The following is a 12387-nucleotide window of genomic DNA, read 5'->3' on the forward strand; positions in this document are numbered from 1 at the left end:
ATGCACGCTGACGTGAAACTGAAGGTAATCCAGCCCCCTGGAAGTGAGGGGGGACCTCCCCCTCACATAACCTGGGGTTTGGATTACAGTTTTGAGCGATCCCTGCTTTGCAGGGATCGCTCAAAACAGAGTGCCAAAAAAGGACACACTATCTCGTCCTTTGCACTACCGAGGTAATGTCAAGGATGAGATTTCTCGTCCCTGGCACTTAAGTGGTTAATGTGTTTTCAACAGAGTCTTTGTCTATACCTGCTGTATCCTCATATCAGGACTTCCTCATGTGATCTACTTTATATACTTGCCAACTCAACTTTGCCTAGTATACTCTCTTGCCATGGTTTTCGCATGTGCTTTACATGACACACTTGCAAACATGAATCTGCCTGGTATACTCTCCTGCCAGGGATTTCTCATTTGCTGCACTTGACACACTTCCACACTTGACTCTGCCGGGTGTACTCTACTGCCAGGGCTTTCACACGTACTTCAATTAACACACTTGCAAACTTGAATCTTCCTGGTATACTCTCCTGCCAGGACTTTCTCATGTGCTTCACTTGACACACTTGCAAACTTGACAATATCTTGTATTCATTCCGTTATTTCTCTTTTGGAAATATCAAGTCTTATATTCTGTCTCATATGCTTCATTTAGTCTTATTTGCCATCAGTATGGTTGCCAAAGTGCACCGGTGTCCCAGCTTCCCTCTTGGGGTCCCACTGGTTCTCTGTGGCGTACTTCTGTTCTACCGCTGTAAGCATTGTGATGAATCCGATGGAGTCATCACTCCTTTCTCAGCGGTAACCTCTCTCCATTTGGCCAGGGGATGGCAGCCGCTACCTGATCCTGATGCTGGGGGTGGCTACATGAGGGAGGATCACATGGGGGCATACAACTTCTGGGGGAGTAGCAGGCCACCATCGGGCAAGGTATTCCCTTCCTCTTTTGAGGATACCCCATCCATACACAATACCTTAATGGCATATTGTCACATCTCCCCTCATCCATTTAGGAATAACATGGACGATATTTCCTCAAAATCTGCATGGAAATCTCAGGAAACTACTTATCAAAACTCTACCTGCAAGTAACCCAGGGCTGGCCTGCCCTTAAAGAAAACTTATCCAGACTTTGTATGTAAAGCATCAGGAATGGACTACTATTTCCATAACTACAAGGAAAATGGGATGAGAAAGAGGAGCCGAGTAATGCAGAGCTCTAGCTGTTCAGTGCACATACTTGTAGCCAGGAAATTCAAACAGCGGCCACAGCTGACTGTGGTGTGCCTCTGGAAGGAGAAGGCTTCCTCTCTGGGTTGGGATCAGGAGACCATGGGGCTGCAGGAGCTGCCGTGGAGCCTTCCTGCTCAAATAGGTAGAAAAAGAAGGTTGTCGGAAAAAGCAGTAATGCTGCAGGAACGCCAGAAGCCAACCCAGGATTCCTGGCCTTTCACAGCTGTTGAGCAACAATGCTTACCTGATGGAAGCCTGATGGAAGCCTGACACGGACCGCAGCAGGCAGAGAAACCGAAGAGCGAAAGTGGCGAGAAAAGAAGAGATCCAGAGATGGCAGAATGGCTTACTAGGCAGATACTGATTTAGGAAAGCCTAAAGACATGATTCACGGCCAGCTCTGTCATAAGTTTTGACACTCTCCTCCCTGATGGCAAACAAGATCCTCTGAACCTAGAACCAACCGAGCCACAGGTGGAGTAGCTCTGATCCTTCTGGAGTGTGTCCCTGCTTCTGTCATTCCTATGCAGGCCTAATCCTCCTTTGAATGCCTGATATGCAGGCTCTCTATCTCTCCTGGACTCTCTCTGACTGTGGCCACCATCCACAGGCCACCTGGCCAGGCTGCCCTCTTCCTCTCAGAGTGGGCTGGTCTTCTCTCCTTGACTGTTCCTCTAAACTTCTCCTCCTCTCAGACCTCAATCCCTCCTCTGGGCTCTTCCGCAACCTCTGAGACACTCTCTCTCTTTCCATTCTACCCTATGGTCTGGGACACTCTGCCGGACACACCTTGGATGTTTTCATCTCCTCAGACATCCCACTCTCTAACCCTCTCACCACTCCACTATCTTGGACTGACCACTTTCTGCTCTCCTCTCACCTGAAACTCGCTATCCCTCAGGCTAAGCCCACCCCAGCAGTGTCACCTGCCTTCTTTGTCATTCGACCCATAAAGCATGTGTCAGTGGATGCCTGTGCCGCTACTTTCTCTCCTCCTCCTATGCCTGCGGCTGACTCACTCTCTGACACAGCCCTCTCTAACCTGCATCTTTCTATCTCCAACACTCTATACGTCCTTGCCCCTGTCATGAGAATCCGTCTGAAGCCTTCCTCCAAGTGCAACTCTTGGTATGATTCCAACCTCACCACCCTGAAATGCAAGTGAAAGATGGCTGAGAGGAAGTGGACGGCTTTGGCGCATCCTCTGACAAACTGGCCTGCCGCCTGCTCAAAAAGGCAATACAGACTCTCTGTCCTGTCCAAGAAGAGATTCCACATCCAAGCCTGTGTCTCTGCTGCCTCTAACAACACGGCCATACTCTATAAAATCTGCAAAGAGCTGGCCAATCCTTCTGCAGTCTCCACCTCTCCTGTACCCTCCCAGACCCTCTATGCGGTTGTGGCTTCTCACTTCACCACTAAAACTCTGGACATCCTGTCCTCTCTCTCTCCTCTTCCTCTCCCTCTACCTCTCTTGGTCCCCCTCTGCCTGCCTCTCCCACTCCTTCTCCTTTCTCCTCTTTCTCTCCGGCAACAACTGATGTTTTTAGATAAGTCAGATCTATGAAAGTGTCATCCAAACAGGTGCTCCCCAGCTCCTCCAGAACCATCAAGGACCAAATTGACACCCTCGCTCCAGCATTGGCCGATTTCTGCAATCACTCTTTTGCCAGTGGATCTTTCCCCTCTCTCCTCAGGCACTCCCTTGTGCACCCCCTCCTTAAAAACCCATCTGCCGATCATACCTTTCCGGCAAACAATCGCCTGATCTCTATCACTCCTTTCCTGAGCAAACTCCTGGAAAAGCTGGCCATTTCCCAGCTTCCTCTCCACACTGAATCTGTTGGTTGTCTCCATGACCATAAGTCTGGCTTCCGAACAGCCAGAGGCACGGAAACTGCTCTCCTGAACACCCGTGAAGATCTGCTCACTAATCTTGATGCCAGCCTTCCCTCTGTCCTCATCCTCCTTGACCTTTCCTCTGCTTTTGGCATGGTCAATCACGCCATCCTGATCAATCATCTCTGTGAGAGCCTGGGCATCACGGATCAGACCCTGGAGCGGTTGACCTCCTTCCTCCTGGAACGACCCTCCCAAGTCCTACTTAGGTCCTTTCGCTCCATCACCTCTCTCTCCACATATGGTGTTCATCGGGCCTAAATCCTCTCACCTTGACTCTTCAATGTCTACTTGTCCTCTTTGGCTCACCTGATCCCTACCTTCTCCTCTAACTTTCAGGGTTATGCGGATGTGTCACAATCTGAGTCCACGTGGACATGAATACCTCCGTCCGCAAGTACCAGTCAGAGAGCTGATTATTGGACCCTCAGGTGGCAAGAACAGAGAACACCGGGTCCCGGATGGCTGCAATGGAAAATACAGGGTTAGGTATGCAAATATACAACTATTCTACAAAGGAACAATTATACCCAAGGACACCTACCCGGGAAATGGCCGATGTCAGCTCTTGGCCTAACTCTTCCCTCTGGCTGTTCTGAGATGGAGGAGAGGGTATGATATCTCTGTACAACAGGGTCCACCTGGGTCGTGTAGCAATGATGCTGAGTATTTACACAGTACTTGATGATTGAGTCTTAGGGCCTCACTACGACCCAGGCGGAGGACCATGGTGCTATTAGCACCATGGTCCATGACGGTGTCCGCCATGGCGGAATGGGGAATTACCACCCCATTCCGAGGTTGGCGGGGCGGTAATTCCCCATGCCGCCATGGCCCTTCCCCATTCCCATTTTTGCCCCATAGGGCTCAATGGGAATGGGGAAGGCGCTAAGTACGGTGCCGCAAATTGCGGCACCGTACTAAGCACCAAGGTCCCTTTGCGGGTCCCTACTTTAACGGCTGGTAAAACCAGCCGTTAAGGTTGGGTCCCGCAAAGGGACCTCGTATTTAGGCGCCAATAGGTTAATGGCGCCGCAGCCTTTTACAGCGCCGTTAACCCATTAGCGCCTGGGTCGTAATGAGACCCTTAGTCCAAAAACAACAAAGCCAAAGGTTGAGAGGAAGGCAGTCCAGAAAACAGAATCCGAGGTAGCAGCAATTCAAATAGGTAGTTCAAAATCCATACACCAAATCCAACAAGGGCAAAACCAAGGCTCAGTGGGTTCTGAAAAACAAGGTCCAAGGTCCAAAATCCAAGAAAAACAAGGTCCGTAATCAGGATGTAGCCAAATGCTGTTAGAACAGCTCAGAAGCGCCGGATGACTGATGTAGGCTGTATTTATGCCGGCACTTCCTGATCACGTGACCTCCGTGTGGGAATCACGTGAGCGTGAGTCTTATGAAGGACACGTGATCGCCTTCTCGTCGGTGCACACTTTGGAGCAAGGGGCAGGGGAGCGAGGCGGAGCCTCCGCGACCCCAAGCGCCATGGCAACCCCCAACGCACCTGAGGCCGACAGCGCCAGGGGTGCCGTGGCACAGGTGCTCCAACGCTCTGGGGGGCATGAGCGACGGCGGGAGGAAAACGCGGTCCGCGCCGCCACAGGGACAAGCCCCCAGGCTTCAGGCTTCCGGATGTCCTTATGCAGGGTACGTTCGTGTCTGGATGCATGACAGGATGACACTCAGCTCTCTTTCAGACTTCCCTTAGCCTCCTCTCCTCTCTCACTCATTCCTGGCTGCCTATCTGTGATTCAGGATTGGAGCACCTCTAACGATCTCTACCTTAATGTCAGTAAGACAAAGATCCTTCTCATTGGGACCCCTGCTTCCGCTTTCCCTCTCTCACTCTGACCGCCCTCCTTCGGCCCTCTTCCTTCGTCTTCCTGTGAGGCAAAAAACTACTTTGATGCCATCTTCGACTTCACTCCCCCCTTCTCTCCTCACATCACAGACCTTGCCAAGAATGCCCCCTACCAGATGCTCCTCAGAGGTATTCTTTATTTTCCCCAAGAAGCTCACTGTCTCCAGAGACCTGCTTCTCTCTAGACTGGACTACTGCAACAGCCTCATTCTCAATCTACCTTCCTCTACTTTCCAACCCTCTGCAACTAATCTGGAACAGGACTACAAGACTTGTCCTTGGCCTCTAGTCCAGGGGCCGCATCTCTCCAGCCCTTAAATCTCTCTACTGGCTCCCGGCAATTGCAAGGATAACCCTTCCTTTTTAAACAGGAGACTCCTGATTTAAAAAAATGTAAAATGTGGAGCTAAGTGCGTGAGCAGTCTGCAGAGGTCATCTGTCGTTAAGCATTCTCGAGAGCGTCCCGGAGCCCTAACTTTCCAGCCATGCCCCCACCTGCCACACACCTGGCATGACGAGACTACAAGAACTGAAGGGGAGCGTGCCGTATGTGTGAAAAGTGTGTGAGCAGTTTGCAGAGATGGTCTGTCATTAAGAGTTCTCCAGAGCGTCCCAGAGCCCTAACTTACCACTCATGCCCCCACCTGCCGCTCACCTGACATGACGACACTACACGAAATGAAGAACCACGAGGAGCAAAACTTGATGTGATGAATCCCTGAACCCCAACCAGAGATCTCCTCCCATATGGTCAGTGAACGGCAGTCGCTGCCTGATCCTGAGCCTTGGGGTGAATTATGAGGGAGGATCATGTGGGAGGAGATGGCTGTCAGGGAGATGTGGTGACCCCATCAGGAGAGGTGCTGTACTTGTCCCTTCCAAATAAAGAAGACCCTATAATTCCTAAAGTCACATGGCCTGTTGTCACTACACAAATCCAGACAGTTGTAAAACCCTAAAACCTCTTCCTGCTAAACATTCTAGACCGAATACCATTTACACCTCATATGTACATAATACACACACAACACCTCCTGTCTCTGATGTTGTTGCGCTTACCAAAAATCCCAAACAAAATCACCTTAAAAGTCCTATAAATCCTAAGGACTCTAACTCCCACAAAGCCTCAAGTACTGAGACAAGGATGAGGAAGAAGGAGTTAATATGGAGCAAAAGAAACACTAAACTGAACACACAGGCTAATTGTTGTAATGAGACTGAATTGTGTGGGACATTTAAAAATGGTGTGCGCCTTTGTAAGAGCGAAAGAAGCCGAATGGAAGGAGAAAGAAGCAGAACCATGGGAGAAGACAGAAGCACAGAAACGGACTCTGCCGGTGAGAGCAGGTGTTCTCAGGCTGCCTCTTCAAGGCAATACTTACCATAGTGACGCAAGGCCACACAAGACACTGCAGGCACTGTCAGCGAACCACTGAGGAACCGGCAGCAACAGCCAAGTTACCAGCATTGCGGTGAAGCCCAGAAGCAGCAGACTTGCCTGCAGATGAATGCAGAGCCAGCAAAAGAGCTGAGAGAAAGTCTGCTGAGCAGAGAATGCCATCCCAAAGTGAAAGCTTCACAAGAACAACGTGCCATGGGTCGGAGGAATTGCCAGACACCGGTGAGCCTGCCCAGAGATGCATACCGACAGGCATGTGAGCCAGTAAGTACTTATTTTGAATACTGACCAAATAGAAAACAAAGACAGAATTTGTCCAAATCCTCATGCATGAGATGTCAATATGGGGAAGGTTGGAGCAAGTATTGCCACAAGCCAATGAACGCTAATGAAAAATGTAAAAGACAAAACTTGAACAAATCTCCATATACGAGAACAGGACTGCAAGACTTGTCTTTGGTCTCAAGCCCAGGGACTGATTGTTTCCATCCCTGAAATCTCTCCACTGGCTCCCAGTGGCTGCAAAGCTCAAGTTCAAGAAACTCTGCATTGCCCACAAGGCTTTCTGGGGCTGGGGCTGGAGCCGGGGCCGGCACTACATCCAACTCTCTCTTCCAAAATACTCAAGCCCTTCGCTCAATTACCTCTAAATCTCTGAGGGTCAGGCGCTTTTCCAGGCAGAAAGTTGGGGGTAGATCTATCACCTCTGCAGGTCCCTCCCTCTGGGATGGACTCCCTGCCACTCTCAAACTTGAGCCGGACCACCTCAAGTTCTGGAAGCAGCTCAAGACCTTCCCTTTCTCCTCTGCTTTCTCTCTCCCTTGCTGACCTACCTGTCTGCTGCACCGACCGGGTGCTTGGCTACCCTCAGAGTCCACTGGGCACCAGGCTCCTCCATGATCAGTCTCCCCTGCACTGCCTCCGCGCCTACCATGCACCTAGGGGCTGTAACTGTAGCCCTACAGGCCGCTGCCTCCTTGCACTTACCCAGAGCCGTGCTGCCCTGCCTGTACTTACTCAGAGCAATGGTGCCCTGATTGCACATCCCCCTCGCTCTTCCTCCCTTCTTGCACTTGCACGATCTGAATGGCACAAGGCCTAGTAATATTGTTTGTCTTGTCCTTCCTCGGTCTTCCCTCCCTTGTCTTGTTGCGCCTAGAAAGACCTGTGTACAGGCGCGTTATATAAGACATATCATATCAAAACGCTCCCAATTTAGACAGGACACTTCCAATTTTTTCAATTAAAAATGTGGAGCTAAGTGTGTGAGCAGTCTGCAGAGGTGGTATGTCGTTAAGCATTCTCCAAAACTCCCCGGAGCCCCAGTCTTCCAGCCATGCCCCCACTTGCCACTCGCCTTGCATGATGACACAACAAGAACTGAAGTGGAGTGCGTAGTATGTGTGAAAGGTGTGTGAGCAATTTGCAGAGGTGGTCTGTCATTAAGCATTCTCCAGAGCGTCCCAGAGCCCTAACTTTCCAGTCATGTCCCCACCTGCCCCTCACCTGACATGACAACACTCACTACAAGAACTGAAAGGGAGCGCGTGCGCGAAGTGTGGAGTAAAGTGTGTGAGCAGTCTGGAGCGGTGGTCTCCAGAGAGGCCCAGAGCCATAACTTTCCATTCATGCTCCTACCTGCCTCTCACCTGACATAACGGCACTACACGAACTGAATCGCCGCATGGAGCAAAGTGTGTGATGTGATGAATCCTATGGAGTCAGCCCTGAACTCCAGCCAGAGATCTCCACCCATATGGTCAGTGAAAGGCAGTCGCTACCTGATCCTGACCCTGGGGGTGGATTATGAGGGAGGATCACGTGGGAGGAGATGGCAGTCAGGGAGATGTGGTGACCCCATCAGGAGAGATGCTGTACTTGTCTCTTCCAAATAAAGGAGACCCTATAATTCTTAAATTCTCATGGCCTGTTGTCACTACACAAATCCTGACAGTTGTAAAACCCTAAAACCTCTTCCCGCTAGACATTCTAGACAGAAATCATTTATACTGCATATGTACATAAAACACACACAACACCTCCTGTCTATGATGTTGTTGTGCTAACCAAAAATCTTAAACAAAATCACCTTAGAAGTCGTATAAATCTTATGGACTCTAACTCCCATAAAGCCTCAAGTACTGAATCAAGGATGAGGAAAAAGGAGTTAATATGGATCATAAGAAGCACAAAGCTGAACATGCAGGCTAATTGTTGTAATGAGACTCTATGGCAGCGGTATTCAAATGGTGGGGCGCAACCCCCCAGGGGTCCGCGGGTGCATCCCTGGGGGGCCATGAGAGCTCAGCATGAAATTTAAAAAAAAAAAATGTTTTAAAAAGTTTTTTTTTTTAGATTGGAAGAAATGGGAAGGGGTGACTCACATGGTCGGGCTGAAGCATGAAACTGTCTCAGGCAACAATGAAAAAGTGGCCCGCAGTTGTAAATGGATATTCATTCCTTTAGTCACAGACTGGGCCTCATTACAACTATGACGGTACGGTAACAACGGTGCCGGTAAGCTAGCAGCAACGTTGCTACCGTACTGCCATAGTAAGAGTTGTGCTCGCGGGTGCCTGACAGCACAGCTCGTCGGATGCACCGGCACCGTTATTAACGGTGCTGGTGCATCTGAGCTCCCCATTCCCATTGAGCCCTATGTAAGTAAATTGTGATATATTCAGCAACAATGGTCAAAATTACAAACTGCATAGTTAAGTAACTCATCAAACTGGTCCACATTGGCCAAAATGGTGGCCCATTTTGACTGGCCCACACTAGCATTTTACATTTTTGGTACAGGCATTGCCCTATAGGCCAGTCCGAGCCTGGCGGCTCAAGCCATAATGGCGAGGGGGCGCCAACCAAGTGGCTGCTCACCCATTATGGAGGAGCTAAGGAGCCAGCCCAGTGAAACAGTGAGCACTCCCTCGGCTGCTTTTTCCAGCTGATGGAGTGCTCCTGGGCTGGCAGAACTGTCAAAGGGAAATACTTTTTCCCTTTGACAGTTCAGTTTAGTTCCCCAGCCGCACATGCTCACTGAGCCATGCAAGTGCTGGGGCGTTTTGCTTCGCCAGCATTGCATAGCTCATTGGAAATGCTGGCTGGGGCACTGCATGTCTGGATGTCCGAGGGGGAAGTCCTACGCCTCCTCACACATACGGACAGAGCAGCCTGGAGCAGGGCGTTTCAGCACCCACACGCAGGCCAATGCAAAAGGTACGTTTATGTTCATTGATTTTATTTAAACATGTGTATGGATGCGTGTATGCTTATGTTATGAGTGAGTGTATGGTGATGGATGCTTGTGTGAATGATAGAGTGATTGCTGTATGAATGTGCAGCGCCTTGCATACACACATAATAATGTTGATTGTGTTAGACCCAGTGGGGCCCAGGGGACAGGGATGATATCTTTTTACTGGACATCTATCATAGATGTCCAGTAAACATGTCATGCCTGCCCCTTGGGCCCCCCAGCACCAATTGCAAACTGTTGGCTATTTACCAATTTTTTGGTTAAAAGTATGCTCTACAATGCAACATTTTAACCCATTATTTAAAAAAAAAAGTCACAGGGGAAACCCCCACCGAACCCCCCTTTATTGGTTCGGGCTCGACTCACTATGCTCGGCCGCTATGGCATTTTTGGGGGAAATAGTTATGCCCCTCCACTTAAAAAAATCACCAGCCACCACTGGCCCTCAGAATGTGCTGGGAATGGGTTGGGGGGAACCCAGGGACTATGATGGGAGCACAATAGGCGGGAACCATGGGATAGTGGTGGGAGCAGAGTGGGGAGAGCCCAGGGTGTGTGATGGGGTGGGGAGAGACTAGGAACTGGGTAGGAGTGGGATGAGGGAGCCCAGCGACTGTGATGGGAGCAGGTGACGGCGCGCAATATATACTGTCCATTTGGCATTTCTGGGGGGTACCGACCTGCCCAAATTTTGCTCAGGGGGGCCCTAGCCAAAAAAGTTTGAAGACCACTGCTCTATGGTTTGGGACATTTAAAAATGGTGTCCGCCTTTGTAAGTGAGAGAGAAGCCGAACGGAAGCAGAATCACCGGAGAAGGCAGAAGCACAGGAATGGACCGTACTGGTGAGAGCAGGTGTTCTCAGGCTGCCGCTTGCAGGCAGTACTTACCGGAGTAGCACATGGCCACAGAAGACACTGTAGGCACCATCAGAGGACTGCTGAGGAACTGGCAGCAACACCCAAGCTACCAGCAGTGCGGTGGACTCCAGAAGCAGCATGCTTGCTGGTGGATGAACACGGAGCCAGATAAGAGCTGAGAGGAAGTCTGCTGAGTGGAGAATGCCATCCCAAGGTGAAAGCTTCACCGCAACAATCTGCCATGGGTCGGGGGCATTGGCAGACAACAGTGAGTCTTCCCAGAGATGGTGGGGACCCCGGGGCATAGCGACAGACATGTGAGCCAGTAAGGACTTATTTTGAATACCGACCAAATAGAAAACAAAGACAGAATTTCCCCAAATCCTTATGTATGAGATGTCAATATGGGGAAGGTTGGAGCAAATATTGCCACAAGCCAATGACGCTAATTAAAAAGTTAAAAGACAAAACTTGAACAAATCTCCATATACGAGATGTCAATATGGGGAAAGGTGGAGCAAGTGTTCCCAAAAGCAGTTGAATACTATTGAAGAAATTAAAAGGTCGAACTTGAACAAGTCTCTATATATGAGATGCCAATGTGGGGAAAGTTGAGACAAGTAGTTCCTCAAGCCAAGAAAGTATTTACAGTGAAGGAATACAACTGTACTATGCTGAAAGACAGTGACCCCATTAAAAGGAAGCCCTGGTAAAAGAAACAAATCAGACAGTGAGCATTTTCGGGAGAAGATACCTGGCAGAGAAGTATACAAGGGGATTTGCAGACTCCTGGAAAGGATTCCTGGCAGGGGAGTATATCAGATAATCCATTTCCAATACACAGAGGACACAGACATTGTGGACAGATACCTGGCAGGAAAGTATACCAGATGATCAGTAACAACCAGATGAAAACAAGTTCTGGTGGACCAAACACCAGGCAAGTTGAAGTAAAATAAATAGGTTGATGTCATGTTGACGTTGCCTACGCACAAAAATGAAGCACTGTGACTTTTCCAACTCCTCCAATACCGAGGCCCTGCAGTCTCAGATCATAGCAGGGTGCGAGTTACAGGCATTCAAGAGAAAACTACTGCAAAAGTCCTGCACGCTGGAAGATATATTAGCACTTGCCCGCGTTGAAAGGGCCATAGACTCTCAGGTGGAGTGCTTCGGCAACGTCACACCGGGAGAGATCATTCACAGGCTCCAGCTAGAGAGGAAAGCCGACAAACATTTCTGCTACAAGTGGGGGTTTGAATGCCCCCATAATGGTACGTGCCCAGCAATTGGCCAATGCTGCACCTCCTGTGGCGAGGAGGGTCACTTCAAATCGGTCTGCAGACTGTTCTGGGACAAAGGGAGAGACCGAACCCACCCCGACACAAAACGAGAAGCACAATGGGCCTCATTACGACCCTGGCGCTAAGGGATTACCGGTACCGGTAAAGGTACCCGTACCGGTAATCCCTTAGCGCCTGATTACGAGGTCCCTTTGCGGGTTGGAGACTTTAACGCCTGCTTTTTGGGGTGGTAATTCCCCATTCCGCCATGGCGGAGTCGGTAAGTTACCGGCATGGACCATGGTGCTATTAGCACCATGGTCCAACGCCAGGGTCGTAATGAGGGGCAATGTCATCAGGCCCTCACCCTAGCGCAAGCACCCAAAGCCTGCCGAGTCAGACTAACCCAGAACAATGAGAGACTCGGGATAGGACAAGCAACGGAGAGCGAGAAGAGCGAGAAGGAGGTACGTCATGCGTGCGAGGCCAGAGCGCAGATCAAGGTGCCATGTACGCCTGCTACTATAACAATCCCCAACAGACTCGGACCCCAGCTCATCAGGGAGCGACCAGAAAAAGAAAGCATACGTGT

This window comes from Ambystoma mexicanum, chromosome 1p, assembly GCF_040938575.1.
Source record: "Ambystoma mexicanum isolate Mex_15411 chromosome 1p, UKY_AmexF1_1, whole genome shotgun sequence".
Taxonomy (NCBI): domain Eukaryota; kingdom Metazoa; phylum Chordata; class Amphibia; order Caudata; family Ambystomatidae; genus Ambystoma; species Ambystoma mexicanum.